The 15,255-nt window shown below is 43.0% G+C and overlaps 1 long non-coding RNA gene across 1 annotated transcript; it reads left to right on the forward strand.

The window, feature by feature from the left end:
- Positions 1-510: 510 nt before the first annotated feature.
- On the forward strand, positions 511-15,083 carry LOC115472949. Its single transcript, XR_003942582.1, has 3 exons — positions 511-521; positions 9,588-9,591; positions 14,990-15,083. It is a non-coding gene; the product is annotated as an uncharacterized LOC115472949 (long non-coding RNA).
- The last annotated feature ends 172 nt before the right edge of the window (positions 15,084-15,255 follow it).

Below are 15,255 nucleotides of genomic sequence, written 5' to 3' on the forward strand. Positions count from 1 at the left end.
GGAGCAACACAATGAGAAAAAGTAAATGGCCATACAACAAAGGTAAAGAAAATAATTTTATTTTTAATTTAGGATAAAGTAATATGTTAATAAAGTTTCAGAGACCAATACTTCCTTCCTTAGGTCAGGAGAGGATACCATAACAGCATTATACTGACCTGAGGCAGGAGGTTTTGGCCTCTGAAAGCTCATTAAAAGGGTGTTAGGCTATTATTATTTTCTGAAACCTGATGCACTGAAAAGCAGCACTTTACCCCTGTGTAACAAATGCATCTGATTAGTGTGACTAAATTTTGCTGGGGAAGGGGGGTAGAGAGAAAATTTTGTGCCCACCCACTTTAGGTTCAGGCCCATCCAAAATTGGCAGTCTGGCTACGCCACTGGCATGAAATGAGATTGAAGGGGGGCAGACTCAAGAAAAATGTTAGGAAGTATTTTTTCACGGAGAGGGTGGTGGATGCTTGGAATGCCCTCCCGCGGGAGGTGGTGGAGATGAAAACGGTAACGGAATTCAAACATGCGTGGGACAAACATAAAGGAATCCTGTTCAGAAGGAAGGGATCCTCAGGAGCTTAGCCTAGAATGGGTGGCAGAGCCGGTGGTTGGGAGGCGGGGCTAGTGCTGGGCAGACTTATATGGTCTGTGCCGGGGCTGGTGGGTGGGCGGCGGGGATAGTGCTGGGCAGACTTATACGGTCTGTGCCCTGAAAAAGACAGGTACAAATCAAGGTAAAATATACACAAAAACTAGCACATATGAGTTTATCTTGTTGGGCAGACTGGATGGACCGTGAAGGTCTTTTTCTGCCATCATCTACTATGTTACTATGTATGTGTTACTAATTTCTATTTTCTACCACCTGGTGCTAACCGGGTGGTAATTGGCAGTGTATGTGTGCTGATAATTACTGCCCGGTTAACACATGAGACCTTACCACTAAGTCAATGCGTGGTGGTAAGGTCTCAGGTTCAAAATGGATGCGCGCTGATTTTTATTTTGCCGCACATCCATTTTCAGCCAAAACAGGCCTCTTTTGCAGGCGCGCTGAAAAATGGACCTGCGCGTGTCCAATACAAGTGTTTACAGGTGCAGGTCATTTTTTAGCGCACCTGTGTAAAAGGACCCCAATATTCACCAAACTGTGGTAAAAAGGATGATTTTTTTAGTTTTCACTATTAATGACCATGCACTAATTTTTCCATTAGCACGTGAGCCCTTGCTAACCACACACCAATCAGTTAGAATGCAGCAATGTAGCTGCACTAACCGATTAGCTCAGAGCACACCCACTCTCTGCCCCCAGCACTAAAAAATAAGTTCTATTTTTTAGCGCATAGGTAGCATGCGCCAATCCCAAAATAACCATAATACGCCTGAGCACACCCCGCAGTAAGGCATTTTTAACTGTGGTAAGCATGCATTAGTGCTTACCACAGCTTTGTAAAAGGACCCCTACATAAATTCCTCATATTATTGTTATTGCTTCACATAGAACCAAATCCAAATGGCAGGCAGAAACAGCGTCCAAAACAGGCAGAAGTTGGAGCAGGTGGAACAGATTTATAGTCAGGAAAACAAGCAGAAGTCAGACACCAAGTCAGTAGAAACAAAGGCTCTCAGAGATAGGATTCCCAAAAGAAACCTTTCAAAGGAAAAGACAGTGTTGTGAGTTCCAAGTTTATATAAGTACATGGAGCCAGTCAATGATTACCTTCTACAGGACTCAATCAGGCTTTTGGACATTCAGAAGAATGAATCTGGTAACACATCGGTTACCTGCGACCAGTAGCAGTATAAGAGATAGGAAGTGCCCAGCTCCTGGGAAGTAAGGGATGGGATTTGATATACCACCGTTGTGTAGTTACAATCAAGGCAGTTTATATATTACATACAGGTACTTATTTTGTACCTGGGACAATGGAAGGTTAAGTGGCTTACCTGTAGTGATATTTTAGCCCAGAAAATAATTTTAATTCTTTTTGTTTCTTATTTTATTGTAGTTTTTGGCAACAATGATAATTTTAGTTTCTATTTAGCCCTCTCCCAAAAATTGTAGTTCTTATTCAGTTCAGGAATCTCATGACAAATAATATTAGTTCTAGCTTTTTTTTCTTATTGAAAGTGAACAGACACATCAAGAACAATTTTCAGAATATCACATGGACATAAAACTCTTTGAATTTGGCACTCTCGTTTCCAGGAACCTTAAAACCTGTACATACAATCCATACCCTTAACCAGCAGCACATGGCTTAGTGCTTTTCAGACAGCAGATTGGGTGGGACAGCACAGCAGGCATGCAGATTCAGCAGGAGCAGGCAAGCAGTCAGCACATGGGCATGGGTAGGCCAGCAGGCATGCAGACAGCAGATTGGGTGGGCCTGGGTGGGCCAACAGACATGCAGTCTGCTGGCAAAGGATGAACTTTTATTATCCTATGCAGACAATATCTTTATGCTAATACCAGTCTGTGCTACCTGCCAGAACCTATCTCTAGGGTATCAAACTGCATGGATCACATTCAAAGCTGGGTCATCGAGAACATGTTAAAGTTGAACATGATCAAAACCAAACTATTATGGTTCCACATTCCTAATAAGTCTGTTCCAAACACGTTGGTCTTACCCTCCAGGTTATCTCTACCTGTGGAGACAAAATCCAGTGTACTGGTTCCTCCCTGTCTTTTGAACCACAAGTCAATCAACTATGGCAAAAAAACATTCTAAAAAACTCAAGCAATTGAGGCTGATCATATCCTATTACGATCAAACATCATTCGTTTTGCTGTTCAAATGCTCTTTCTCTCGCACACCAATTACGGCAATGCACTGTATCTATGTCTTTCAGCTAAACTGATGTCCATACTCCAACTCATCCAGAACACATCCGCTCGACTGATTTTCAGACTTAGGAAATTTGACAGGAACACGCCTTACTTGAATCATTTACACTGGGCTCCTTATACAAAAGTGAGTGTCATTCAAAGCTGCCTGTTTACTGTTTCAAGTTGTGTATGGGCTGACTTCAGAAATGTTTATCAACATCTTGGATATTCCACATAATTACGTTTTCTGATATATGAACTGGATTGGAAAGTGTGTGCAACTACCTGGTTAAAGCAGAGGCTTATACATTATACTAGTAAACAGATTTTATTATTCTCAATACCAAACAAGTTTCATGAATTTTATGTTTTCACTTTTTAAATGCTTTAATAACTATATTGTTTGAACAAATTATTTAGAATCTCAGCCATGTCTGCTCATAGTAGTGTTTTTGGATTTTTCCTGAGGAAAAGGGAGGGAAATCCCACATGCTTACACATTCTTCCTCAGGTGGAGGCGCCAGGTGCCACTCTTTCAAGGGACCGATGGTACATGCTTGAGGGGGACTCCTGCCAGGTTGGCCCTGGACCCAAGGATGCCAACAAGGGGGCGTTACATACCCATGGGCGCTGTAGCTTCACGGGCAGTATGAAAATTTCCATCTATGTACAGTGCACTCCATTTAAGTGCATGTCGGATAAGCGCATACTCTGTTTAACTGCATGCCGTACTTCGGTCCTGTTTTTGGCACCATCCATTTCTATGGGGACAAACATCGGTTTAGCGCACCACTGATAAGTGCAAGATTCGCTTATATGCATGGTTCAAGACCGCTCCTCTGCAGGAAAGACTCCGCATAAGCGCGCGCATGGAATATGGAAGCCGATTGGCGTATGACAACCAACGATATTTCAAATTTACTGCCTCTTTAACTGCCACAGGCAAAATAAGCGAAAGAATGTTGTTAGAGCGTACACCGGGGTCGTCGTCGCAGCAGAACTGTAAGACTTTAACACTGACTGAATGAATAGAAGTTCTTAAAAAATTAGAAAACAAAGTCAAGCATCTATTGCTAAAGAATATAGTGTCAATCCCAGTCAAAATTTCACGTGTCTTGAAGCAGAAAGACCAGCTTCTGGAAGACTGGCAAAACAATACAAATCCACAATGGAAACGAAAACTGGCGAGAAAAGCTGAGGAGGTAGAAGATGCTCTTCTTCGGTGATTTTCTCGAGTCAGGAGCAGACAGTTTCCTGTCAGTGGTCCACTGCTTATGGAGAAAGCTAATCAGCTAGCTGAAAGTCTTGGACTAACTGAATTCAAAGCCACTGTTGGATGGTTGGAAAGATGGAAGGAGAGGAACAGCATAAAATTCAAGAAACAGCATAGTGAGAAACAAGACGCTGATGACTTTGATGGTGAAAATTGGGTTGTTTCAGTTCTTCTTACCATCTTGAATGAATTCGCACCTCGTGACATTTTCAATGCTGGTGAAAATGGTCTCTACTGGCGAGCGATTCCTGATGGAACACTTGCATTCAAACATGCCGAAACTACTGGAGATAAAACATCGAAGGACCGACTGACAATCCTCCTTTGCTGCAATGTGGATGGGAGTGAGAAATTGGAACCCATCGTCATTGGAAAGAGCAAACAGCCCCATTGCTTCAAGAAAGTTAAGCAACTTCCTGTGTCATACGAGGCTAATGCAAATTCATGGATGACTGGGGAAATTTGGAAGCAGTGGCTAAAGAAGTTAGACACTAGAATGCGGGCACAAAAGCGTCAGATTTTGCTTTGTGATAATTGTGCTGCACACAGGGATGATGTCAGGCTGTTTAACGTCAAGGTGGTCTTCCTGCCACCAAACACTACCTCTCTGATCCAACCTCTGGATTAGGGCATAATAGCCAATTTCAAACAACATTATCGGGCTCTTGTGCTACGTCATCTGATGAGCGTTATGGATGACCAGACTGGCAAGGATAAACGTGCTGTTGAGTTGGCTCATAATCTATCACTGTTGGATTCCCTACATATGCAGAAAGAAGCCTGGAATCATGTTACACAGGCAACCATTGTGAACTGCTACAAGCGGGAGAGCTTTGTTAAGGATGTGGAGAGGGGCGAAACAGATGTAGCTGTTGCAAACGCATCAGATGAAGAGGTTATTGACATCCCAGCCATTCCATCGCTACAATGCTGTTGATTACAAACTACAAACAGCTGAAGTCAGCACTGATGTTGAGATATGCGCCTACACGCAGGCAACAATGGCTGATGATGGAACAGATGAAGAAATGAGCAGCGAGGCACATGCTGACGAAATTCAAAAATTCCTCCTGTCACTTTTACAAGAGCGCTGGAGAGTCTCAACACTGTGCGGGCCTATCTGGAGGCCACTGGATGTCAGTGCTATGACATTTACCGTCTGGCAGACGTAGTCTATGGAACTCACAGACTCAAGAGTGTACAGAGGACTATAACTGATTACTTCAAGTAAAGCCTAATGTCAGTTAACTGAGACGGTATACTGTACGTATAATAATAAACAGTACTGTACATATGTTTATCAGATGTCAAGCTTCTTTGGGTCACAACGGTTAAGTGCACACTCTGGTTAACTGCATGCATTTCTTTGGTCTCAGACCCTTGCACTTAAGCAGATTGCACTGTATCTATGTTTGGACAGTTGAACGAAAACTTAGGGCAGGCAATGCAAAAGTCCCACAATTGGATACCCTGCTAGAGCCCTATCCACTACTCATGTAACCTCCACGGCTTCACCATCATTTAACCTCCCTGCACTGAAATTTAAATGATAAGCTCTTGGAACACTGACATCCAAAGTATCTTGTTATTTCAAATGAAAATACATAGCACATTTACCATGTTGTTTCAAATTTTTAAAAACAGCAAGAAAAAGATTCCAGGTTTTATCCTGTTTCATCAATAATGCACACTATTGATCAATAGGGTGTTTGTTGGGCAATACGGCACACTCTAGACTTTGTGTGTGGGGAAGCTATCAACATGGTCTACTGTTAAAGACATGTTATTTTACCACTAACTTTTGCTATTGTAGCACAGGTCCCATTTTGTGCACTGAGACCTACGGACTCATTTTTTAAAGAGTAAAACATCTAAAAAGTGTTGTAGAGCACCATTTGGACAGATTGCTAAAAATGCTTTGAAAATACCAGTTTGGATGTTTTGAGAAGAAGACGTTTATCTCTGCATTTTGTCTGCAATGCGTCCAAATTACAAGGAGGTGTGTTGGGGGCATCGCGTAGACGGGCTTAGAGTGTGCCTAACATTTGGATCTTTTACAGCCAAAATGGAACAAAACAAAAATGTGTATGGCGAAAACTTCAATTTTGTTGGTCTAGACATGTTTTTATAACAAATAACAACTTTCATATTATCCCAAACACTATATATCAGATCATTTTTACACATAGTCATTATTCTCACAGTGATTCATAATATTCATTTATAGATCCATATTATTGAGTAAATGGGGATCTTCAGAATTTTCAACAGCATATACCATCCAAAAAACCATATTTCAAATATAGCAATGGTGCTGTTCTACTCGTCATTGATCAACCCGCTTTTCTCCAAATTTTTCAATTTTTTTCCCTTTTTCAAATATTTCTCCTTCACTAGTATTCTTCTTAGATATATTTAATCTTCAAGATAATTAATATAGTGTAACTTAGCTTTTAAGCAGCTTTAAGCAACAATGCTTCTCCCGACTCAAACCTCCGCCATAACAAATAAGGCACAAAAAGGTGCCCTAAATGGCCAGATGACCACTGGAGGGAATCAGGTATAACCCTTCCTTACTTCCCCAGTGGTCAATAACCCCCTCTCACCCCCCCCCCCCCCCCCAAAACTGTGAATAAAAGTAGTACTCCCCAGCCTCTATGACAAACTCAGAAGTTATAGCAGATATATTAGAGCAGCATTCAGGTCTCTGGAGTAGTGTAGTGGTAGGTGCAGTGCACTGTAGACAGGTGGACCCAGGTGTATACATTCTCCTACCTGTTACACTTGTGATGGAAACTGTAAGCCCTCCAAAACTCACCAGAAACCCACTATACCCACATATAGGTGCCCCTTTCACCCATAAGGGCTATTGTAGTGGTGTACTTGGGGGTAGTAGGTTTTGGAGGGCTCAGCAGACAAGATAAGTGTGCAATGGTGAGATATGCACCTGGGAGCATTTATACGAAGTCCACAGCAGTGCTCCCTAGGGTGCCCCACTGCTTTCCTGGGATGTCTAGGGATCCAGTCTGGTAAAAACGCTGGCCCCTCCTACATCCCAATGGCTTGATTTTCTACATTTTTCACTTGTACAGGGTTTGTATTTAAAAAATGGCCTGAAAAAATAAACACACAGAGCACAAAAAATTGTTACAAATAGTATTTTAAAAAATGGCCATAGTTCCTATTCGGATTTTGGACATTTAGTGCATAACATCCAAAGTCTGACTTAGACGTTATATTAAAATGCCCCTTCTAGTTGTTAATAACTGGGGTTAACAGTAACCCAGGCTATCAGTAACTAGTTCTCATTGCATAAATTGGGACCTGAGCTAAAACAGCACGAGTTAGAAGTAAAATATCGATATGGACTTGTAGGACCTAAGATGGGTTACCTTCCCCCCTAGATGTGTATTATTTGATCCCCTGCCCAAGAAAAAAAAAAACAACCACCCCAAATGTATAAAAAAAATTCTGTAAATTACATAGGGAACTCAACGAAACAAAATGTTTGGCCTGCATGCCCTTATCTTATACAGAGCTGCATATGCTGACAGTGCTGTAGAAATATTCATCTTCTGTCCTCTATGGGGAATGTTTACTAAAGAGCATTAAGCCTTAATGCCTTAAAGCATGTTGTGGTAAGTAACCTGTTTGTTAGAGGGGGGTAGAGAGTATAAGATTCCCAAGGGCCCAGTGTCAGCAATAGAAAAGTCGCTTTCTTCAGGCTTCTGATGGCAGGCACAGACAGAAGGCTGGATTGGTCTGCTGCTCTTGTGTGCCAGGTTATCACATTATCATGTTAACACTGCTCTGCTGGCCACGTTCTGCCTGCTATGTGAAGTACTTCCTATCTCAGCACAGATGAGAGGGGATGCGGCAGGAAGGAGGACCAGTCAGTGGCCAGCAGAGCAGAGTCAATACAATAACTTGGCAGGAGACAGACCAAGTGAGTAGTTACTGCCAGAAGTGGGGGGCGGGGAGCAGCGCTCAAGATTGTTTGCCCTGGGCCCAGCTTGGTCTCTTGGCAGCCCTGGGGGCACGTCAGGGGTAGAGAATGGGCATGGACACGCTATCCAGTTAGCACATTCTGATTACCGTGCGCTAAGTAGTTAGCATCTCCTAAAAAGGAGGTGGTAAGTGCTCCCCCATCAATTTCTTTTTTCAGGTTACCTGCACTAATGCAAACATTAGCACAAGACTTGAAAGAGCAATTTTTAGTATTTATTTATTTCCTAGTGCTAGAAATAGGCTTAATGCATGCTAACATGGGACTTTACCGCACATTAAGCCTATTTACTAGCGCACTTTAATAAACATGCTCTTATGTCTCTATCTTGTTTGGCATGTGCTGCACAATGGCAATCTGCTGTTACTCAAACCACTGTGATTTTCTTAATGCTAAACAGGGCAAAATAATGATTTTAAGAAATTTCTGAAATCTATTATTTGTGATAGTTTAGCCAAGTAATATTACATTACAGTGGCAAACTACAGGGGTTTTAATCAATTATTTTTTCTGCTGACATTCCCGTTATTTAGATTAGACCCTGGGAACAGAGAGACTGCAGATTGTAGATTTGCATTTTGTTGGCAGCTATAAATAAACTGGAAGGTTCAACCTTCCCTGAAAATAAAGGAGGAGAATGCAGAGCACAGGAGGGAGTAAGAAACGCATTCTGAGAATGCATGTACTACGGAGCACACCATCCCTTTTCTTTTTTGGCTCTTGTAGTTTTATGAATTTCCAATTCTCTTCCCCCACCCAAAAAAAAACAAAAAACAATGCATTCATCTGAGAAAGACCAACACAATTTTTTGCTGGTAAAATTCCAGAGATCTCTGTCCTAGCCCATCACTTCCAATGTTCTGAAAGGTATCCTAGAAACAAAAAGGATAAATGAATATTTTCAGACTGCAAAAATACATTAGAAATACATCTTAACATAAACATTGCTGAATTTCTAGTTAACTGCATATTAAATGCCAAATTCAGCTTCCTTCTAAATGTTTGGCTTCTGAATTTAAGCTGGCCATTATAGCTTTTTTATATAAAGAGTGGAAAGCACTTATGTTATATTTTTAATATATTTTGATAATAAGAACATAAGAATAGCCATACTGGGTCAGACCAATGGTCCATTTAGCCCAGTATCCTGTGGCCAATCCAGTCACAAGTACCTGGCAGAAACCAATTAGTAACAATATTCTATGCTACCAATCCCAGGGCAAGCAGTGGCTTCCCCCATGTCCATCTCAATTACAGACTATGGACTTTTCCTCCAGGAACTTATCCAAACTTTTTTTAAAGCCCAGATACGCTAACCACCATTACCACACCCTCTGCCAGCAAGTTCTTGAGCTTAACTATTCTTTGAGTGAAAAAAATATTTTCTCCTGTTTTAAAAGTATTTTCATGTAATTTCATCGCATGTCCCCTAGTCTTTGTATTTTTTGAAAGTGAAAAATCGATTCACTTTTACCTGTTCTCAGTGGCGTAGGAAGGGCAGGGCGGTGGGGGCGGTCCGCGCCGGGTGTCAGCGGGTGGGGGGTGCTCCGGACAGCCCTCGTCTCCTGTCTTCACCCTTCGTTTTTTTAAATCCATTGCAGCGATGCAGGCAGCGCTTCGCGTCTGCCCTGCGTGTGCTGTGAAGAGAGAAAATCACCTCGCTGGCGTCGGGCCTTCCCTCATTGTGTCCCGCCCTCGAGGAAATAGGAAGTTACCTCAGAAGAGGGCGGGACACAATGAGGGAAGGCCCGACGCCAGCGAGGTGATTTTCTCTCTTCACAGCACACGCAGGGCAGACGCGAAGCGCTGCCTGCGTCGCTGCAATGGATTAAAAAAAAACGAAGGGTGATGGCAGGAGACGAGGGCTCTGTCGGCTCTCCACGAGGGGGGACGGGACCGGGTCGGGGGGGGGGTCAGATGGGAGAGGGGGAGCTCAGAGGGGATAAGGGGTGGGGGAGCTCAGAGGGGAGAAGGGGATTGGGGAGGGTGGGGGAGCCCAGATGGGTTCTTGTAGGGAAGAAGGGAATTGGGAAGGGGTGGGGGTGCTCAGAGGGGAGTGCTCAGATGGGAGAAGGGGTCTGAAGCTGGAACTGGGGTCTGACAAGGGGCAGGAGGGAAAATGGGTCCATGCCTGGGGCAGGTGGGAGAATGGGTCTGGGGCAGAAAAGGGGGGTGCAAGGCATGTGGTGGATGAAGGGGGCTGGAACTGGGGGCTGAAAAGGGGACAGGGAGAAGTGGCTGGGGGCTGAAGCTTGGGACTAATGGAAGAAAAGGGCTGGAGACTGGTGGGATAGTGGGGCTGAAAAGGGGGGCAGGTGGGAGATGTGGGCTGGAACTAGGGGCAGGTGGAATAAGGGGGCTGGAACTGGGGGCTGAAAAGGGGGGCAGAGAGGGGACAGACCCTGAATGGAAGGGGGGAGTGTGAGGGAGGGCAGACCCTGGATGGATGGGAGACCCTGGATGGATGGGAGAGGGAGGGCAGACGGATTGAAGGGGCAGAGAGAAAGGGCAGATGGTGGGTGAAAGGGGGAGAGAGAAAGAGAGCAGACTGGGGCAAATGGTGGATGGAAGGGGCAGAGATAGAGGGCAGATGTGGATGGAAGGGGGAGAGAGGGCAGATGTTGATGGAAGGAGGAGAGAGAGATGGCAGACTGGGGCAGATGGTGGATGGAAGGGGCAGAAATAGAGGGCAGATGTGGATGGAAGGGAGAGAGAGGGCAGACAGTGGATGGAAGGTGCAGAGAGAGAGGGCAGACATTGGATGGAAGGGACAATAGAGAGGGCAGACACTGGATGGCAGAGAGAGAGAGAGCGAAGACAGATGCTGGATGGAAGGAAGACTGTGAAAAGAAGATGAGGAAAGCAGAAACCAGAGACAACAAACAGTAAATAAAATACATATTTTTATTTTTTTTGCTTTAACATGTAAATAAGGTAATCTTTTTATTGGACTAATTTTAATACATTTTGACTTAACTTTCAGAGAACAAAACCCCCTTCCTCAGGTCAGGATAGGATACTGTAACAGCACTATACTGTATTGACCTGAGGAAGGAGATTTTGGCCTCTGGAAGCTAAAGGTATTAGTCCAATAAAATGGTATTTTATTTTCTGTATTTGTTTTATTTCTATTTGTTAATTTGTAAAGTGGTGATTGGTATTTGTTAAGTTTTTTCAAATTTACATCTGCTGTCTTTATATTTTGCACAGTACTAGGGGACATTTTCTGTTTCTGTGGTGTTGCATTGTATGCAGAGTCTGGCATTGGGGGTTCAGTTTAATTTTTGTCTAAATAGAAAGTTTATTATTATTCTATAGTGGATTAGGGTGTATCTGTGTTTGTGAAAAAGACATGGCTTTCGGTTGGCATTGACTGTGCAGGATCGATGATCTGTACTAATCTGTCTGTTTTCGTTTTACAATAGGTGAATTGATGTTCTAGTGTTCACTGTAGTGTTTAAGATGCTTTCCTTTTCCTTGTGTGACTCGTACAAATTACTGCTTATGGTATGGTATAATTGCTCTATATATAGGTCCTGAGTGTTTTGTATTCTCGGTATGCCTAGTACTGGATTTGGGGGGGGGGGGGTTAAAAAATGACCGGCCCCGGGTGTCAACTACCCTAGCTACGCCACTGCCTGTTCTACATAGGATTTTACAGACCTCAATCATATCCCCCCTCAGCCATCTTTTTCAAGCTGAAGAGTCCTAACCTCTGTAGCCTTTATCATTTTGGTCGCTCTGCTTTGAACCTTTTCTAATTCTGCTATATCTTTTTTGAGATACTGTGACCATGTCTTGTGCTCCCACATGCTAGCCGGGCAGTAATGCCGATTGAACGTGCACTGCATGCGCGTAGGCACTTATGCGCCTTTGTAAAAGGGCCCCTAAAAGTTTTAATCACCATTAATTACATGATTAAAGGGTCAGTATCTCCTTTGCTCTGTCTGCCCTCCCCCCCCAGGGGGCCAATGTCTTTTCCTCTCTCTCCTGTTTGGCATTTTTCTCTTCCTCCCTTCCACTATGGGTCCAACATTGCTTCCTCTCTTCTCTCCCTACCCTCTCCTCTGCCCCCCCTCAGGTCAGACATCTCCTTCTCTCTTCTCATTGTCTAGCATCTCTCCCTCCCATCTACAGGTCCAAAATCACTCCTCTCTCCTCCTTCACCCCCCCCCCCCTTATCTTCCCTCCCCCATGGTTTAGTATCTTGCTCTCTCTTACAACCACCTCCCTTTCTCTCAGCCATACCTTAAAACAGGTCTTTTAGGGGGCAGCAGCAGAGCAACGATGCATGAATACTGTCTGCGTTCCAGAGCTTCCATTTTGACCCGTTCTGCCTCCTCTTGATACAACTTCGTTTCCACAGAGGTAGAATGGGTCAGAAAGGAAGCTCCAGAGCACGTTGCAAACAGTATGCATGTATCATGGCTCTGCAGCTGCCCCCTAAGCGACCTGTTTTAAGGTACATCCAGGAAAGAAGGCAAGATGATGAACCACAGGCAAGAGGGGAGGAAGAGATATTGGATCATGCTGCCAACTAGAGGAAAGGGGGAAGGTGCAATTAATTGTATCAGTTGTGCTTTTTTTTTTAATCGCGACTAACAACGTTGATTGCACCACGAACTGTGATTCATGTGTGGCCTTAATTATCTGAATTCTGCTGCTTTTTATGGTCGATGAAAAATTGGCACCTAGAAAAGCAACCAAACTGCCTGGAAAGCTCTTATACAGTAACATTCTTGGGAAATTCTTACACTAGCCAATAAAAAGTGTATTTCACTGCCTGCAAAGAACTCCTTAAATTTGCTGTTACTAATACACAGCAAATCTACCAGACAGACTTAATGTCTGACCATTGTCACAAAGTGACAAAAAAAAAAAAAAGCTATAGTCACCAAACCCTTGGTACAAACTAAGGGCGTCTTTTACTAAGCCGCGGTAGAAATCAGCTGGTGGTAAATGCCAAGATGCCCATTATATTCCTATTTGGTGTACCGATATTTAACACCAGTTGATTTCTACTGCGAGCTAAAAACGCTACCGTGGCTTAGTAAAAGACCCCCAAGACTAAAATGAATGATAAAATGTATTTATACCTGTTAGAACTTTAGTAGATCTCAAAGAAAGGAAACTTATTTGATCTGTCTCAAAGAACCTAGTTTCAATCAGGACTATTCCATCCTTTTCAACCCAATCAGGCGGTGGTTCTACCAGCTTCTGAGCAAAGCAATGGTGACTCCTCCCACAAGGTCCAGCTGCTGGGCATACAATAGGTGACAGGCTATTTGAAGGTGACTAATTATTTTCACAAGTCTGGCAAGCTCTTTGTCCTGTTCCAGGGGCCGTGCAAAGGGGAGGTGGCACCCATGACTTCCAAAATGTGATGGATTAATCTGGCCATTCAGGCAGCCTACAAACTGAGGTACAAGTTTGTTCTGGTGGTGCTGCTGCAACCTGCCTAGGCCCAGGCAGCATCCCAACAAGAGGCTTGGGCCATTCCACCAAATTATATCTGCCAAGTGGCGACCTGGGCATTACTGCATTCCTCCATAAAGCATTACAAGACAGATGTCTTAATCAAACATGTGACATTTGGCAGGGTCATCGGGGGCCTTGTGTCCCTCTACCATTAAGGAACTGCTCTTGTATATTCCTTTGGTGTTAAATGATCAAGGAAGGGTAAAATTTATTCACGCCTATCAATTTCCTTTCCTTAGTCCTAATAGACCAGCCACGACCTGTCTTGGAAGATTGTGATATTAGGGATTGTGTATGGTTTTGGCTCTGCTTGGTCCTTGCTTGAAGTCTTATGAATATTAATTATGATGTTCTTCAGAGGATCTTATACTGCTTGGGCAAAGCAATACTGAACAATTTCAGCAGGCACCACCAGCCCTTATACCAATGATGTCACTAGAAAAGTTCAGGTTCTCTACCTGCATCTACTGGTCAGAAGAATCACACCCCCATTGGTGTGGATTGGTCCAGTAGGAAAATAAGGAATATTCTTGTACAAAACAAAAATTGCAAGTTTTTTAAAATTCATCTCTGTGTTCAGTTAGTTAAAGCTCAGAGACATTTCATCTAGTCTTATGAAACAATAAACACTCAACTGTTCCATTTCAGGGACTTTGGCTAGTTCACCATGACCCATCACCTACTAGCCTAGGGCAGCTGTTAATAGATTCATGAAGTTCCTCTTTTCTCAAGAAGGAAGAACATCCTTTACGTATTCAGATAATTTTACTGGTCTAACAAGTATTGCCAATGGCAGACAGGAGGAAAAACAAACAAAAATCAACCTACACCTCTATTTTATACATAAGTTATGTGTTTCATTGCCTTTGTAGAAGAGGCTCCTTCAATAATCCCCAGCAAAGCACACAAAGTTACATTGATTCAAGAAAGGTGCAATTATGTGCAACTACAGTACTGCAGGCAAATGCCAATGTTATAAAACAAAATACACTGATAGACACAAAAGCCACTCAAACACAGACCTGTTAAAAGTACACATTCTCCTTTTAGTACACGTGTTTACATATAAAGATACAGCTGTACAATTTTATAGTTTGACACTTACTAAACCTCTCTGACAAGGCAGGGCAGAGCAGGTGTACAATCTAAAAAGAAATTCAGTGAAAGAATAAAAGGAACTCCAATATAAACTAGTACAGTTATAGAACCAAGGAGGTTTGATTGAGACAGGAGATCACATGACATCAAAATGTTGAAGCCACTTAGGTTAGTCTGTTTCCCCTTCCCCGCGCAGCTGTCATTCTGCGTACACTCAAACCAAAGCAAACACACCATTGAGCTGCTGCACCCACACTGTCATTCTTTATTGTTGGTAGCATTTTGATTTAATGTCACTCAAACACACCAGTTGTGCAGTATACAGATTTATACAGAGGAAGTATAACGGAATAACTTTTCATAGGTAGAGAAGTAATTTGTTATAAATCATAATCAGTGTGTCATTTGGAGGGGCTGGTTATAGGGACACCCTAGCATGTGTTATATTCGTGCAGGGATTTTTTTTTATCCTGGTAATGGGCCACTAAAACAGAAATCATGTTATAAAAATCAGGTGCTCAACCTACAGAGTTTCTATTTATTTATTTACTTATTTATGACATGGTGGTTTGTGGA

Source organism: Microcaecilia unicolor, chromosome 6, assembly GCF_901765095.1.
Source record: "Microcaecilia unicolor chromosome 6, aMicUni1.1, whole genome shotgun sequence".
Classification (NCBI taxonomy): Eukaryota; Metazoa; Chordata; class Amphibia; order Gymnophiona; family Siphonopidae; genus Microcaecilia; species Microcaecilia unicolor.